The following is a 3,036-nucleotide window of genomic DNA, read 5'->3' as shown; positions in this document are numbered from 1 at the left end:
GGCACAGGAGTGTAAATCAATCCAAGATGTTTATTAAAGAGTAAGTAACAACCTGTCCACGCGCTCTTTCCTCCATCCAGCCTTGTTTTTGTTCTTTCTTTGTTATTTTCCTGGCAGTTAAATACAGGCTCTGCACATTGAAAATATGTGTTGTTTCTTCAGGTACGGATAACATAATATGTCACATAATGTTTAACAAGTATGTGATGGGGAATGGTTTGGACAAGAACGCAAGCCAAAATGAGGTGGGGAGGAAAGGGTAAGTACAAACAGCTACACCACAGTGACTGGAAGTTTTATTACTCTGGATAAGGCAACTGTGTTTCCTAATACTTTTCAAAGGAATAAACCTAGATTTGATTTCATATTCTAGGTCTTGGCAATAAATGAGCAAAATTTGCAATAGTGAAGGATGGTGAATATTTTCTTCCTCATCAATCAGATGCATAAGCAAGCATTAAAGAATGGAGGAGTCAATATGGCTTGACTTTGTATTTACTGAAGGTATGTATACCTTCCACAACTCGGTCTGCCTGAGCAGGACTGGTAGGAGCTTTCAGCACTTGCATGGGTCGACCAGCAGGAAAGACAACACAATATTGGCATTGGTCAATATTGGCAACAGAGGTTGGCCCTTTCTGGAACAACTGCTGATGTATTTGGCATAACTTGTAACATGTTCCTCTCCACTGACCAAGGAGCTCTAGGGTCTGCTATACAGCAGTCCAAGGACAACAATACCTTTTGTGGGCAGCCCCTTTCATGGGCTACCTGCATGAAGCAGCACTTAAAAGACTGGAAGCAGGGAAGAAGGCAGTGCCTCTAGGCCTGAGGGTAGAGCCTGGGACATGCAGTGCTTCTTCCTCTTCCATCAAAGGATGCACAGGAACATGTCCTAGGATGCCTGGGGAGAGGGACTCCCTCACAGCTAGGCAGGAGGGAGCAACCCATTCTGTGTCCCAGTGAAGGGCGTACTTTGTAGCATACTTTTTCGTAACCACAGGTGGAAAGAAAATATCATGGACATGGTCTTTTTGACTTCCAGGTGGGGAGGTAAGAAAGTGATGCTGTTCTTCAAGTGCATTTCGGAAACAAGACATGTCCTCCCAGACACTGAAGTGCTCATCCATTGAAAAGACAACCTCTCTTTTGTATGCTGGCAAGGGAAAACCACAGTGCTTTCCTGGCTCATTTTTAAGAGACGAGGTTGGAAAACAGGCTGGTTGACACACGATGATTCATGAAAGTTCATTGTGCAGAACTGGATATGCTTGTGAGAAAGCTTCAACAGAGAGGTCCATGTTGGAGAGGGAGTAGAAGCTGCTGGAATTGTGCCATCCAGTGTTTTATACTTGCACATTTAATTGAGTAGATGGACCTCCAAACGTCTTCTGTGATTATTCATTTCTCCTTTGTTAAAATGGTCAGGATATATTCAAAGGCCAGATTCCATATGCATATGTTTCAGTGATAATGTTACCCATCAGCTCTGTCCCAAAAGTAGCAAAGATTGCTGTAAATTTGTTAATTGGGTCTCTTTTCATCTGTAGCTGAAGCATAGCAGCACGAGAGACCCAGGTGGATTTGCTCAGCAACACAGAAGATACCAGGACAGAATTTATACAGCAGTTACCACTGCAGGCTAGAATTATCTTGATCAAAGCTGTTACAGCATCCTGTTATAATATTTTAGCTAGGGCAAAGATATTAATTAGATTAAATCAAATCAAAATACTTGGGTAGATAAGAAAACTAAAAAAAGAAAAAAAGCCAGTAATACTTTCTCCCATTTATTCCACACACTCTTAAGTTTCTCCTTTTTTTATTTTTCTTTAATTTTCTTTTCTTCCACATGCCTGATAATGGGACTCTGTGGAACTGAACCTTTTGCAAATAGCTGGTGCCAGCTTTTTGCACAGTGCCTCGGACAGGTCTCTTCATTTCCATTTCATTTTGTCTTTCTATGGCTGACACATATTGTTATTTAAATGAATGCTTTTGAACTCAGATTTTTTTAATGCAAATGTGTGCTGCTTCCCTGTTGAATTGAAAACATCAACACTTTTTTTTCCTTATGAAAAACAGGGCAAAGAGCAATATTCTCAGGGCTGAAGGTGGGTTGGGATGTTACTTTTCTGTGAATTTAAGTTAGAAAAGGAAGATACACACAATGGTCAAGTATCTAAATATTGTCTAAATCTTCCTTCTACCCAACATATGATTAAAGCAGTATTATACCTTTTAAAGAACTGTTGAGGTAGGGAAGGTGCTACCTCAAGGCTTTCTGTGTAAGACGGTTAGGAGAGTACACACAGAACTGAGAGACACTACATGCCTCTAGCAATTTTAAGGTGCTCTATCCTGTCCTTCCTTTTGAAGGCCATGACTCATTTTAGTTTGAAAGTAGGTCTCCTCTAATTTTTCATTTTTTGGAAGCTGTTTACCAGGAACCATAGGCTGAACTTACAGAACATCTCACAAGGAAGTAAAGGGGAAGAAGGAAAAAAGAAGAAACCCTGGTTCCCTTGAGAGTATACTGCATTCATGTCTTCAGGCTTTTCTTTTACCTATTAAGGTCTAGAAATATACTTTTAAACAAAAGGTGAACATGAAAGTTCTCCAGTAATCACATGACTCCTGGAGCTGGAGCTTTCTGCTCATTAAATATTACAAGATATGCAAAAAACCACATTCCATGCCCCCAGCTTCAAAAGGGTTGGTAACACCTGAGTTACATCCAGAGCTGATCTCTGCCAGAGCAGGACGTGTGTGACGCTGAAGCATGTGGACTGTCTCACTCCTCCCATTGGACAAGCATCCATCTCACAGCAAAAAATGCCACAGTCTGTGCCCATTAGCACCCGTGCCAGCAATATTAGCAAACAGACCTCAGAGACTGAGCTCCCCTTTTCATCACAGAAGTTGTCGTTTTCTTTCAGTGTCAGTAGCTGTTGTTCCAGCCCGGGCTTTCTACATATTATTCCTGAACTATTGCAAACTTGAAGTGCTCTTTCCCCTGCAATAACAAATTTGTGG

The sequence above is a fragment of the Phaethon aethereus genome, assembly GCF_964289735.1.
Source record: "Phaethon aethereus genome assembly, chromosome: 2".
In the NCBI taxonomy this organism is placed as follows: Eukaryota; Metazoa; Chordata; class Aves; order Phaethontiformes; family Phaethontidae; genus Phaethon; species Phaethon aethereus.
The sequence above is the reverse complement of the archived record's forward strand: the minus strand, read 5'-3'. Positions refer to the sequence as shown.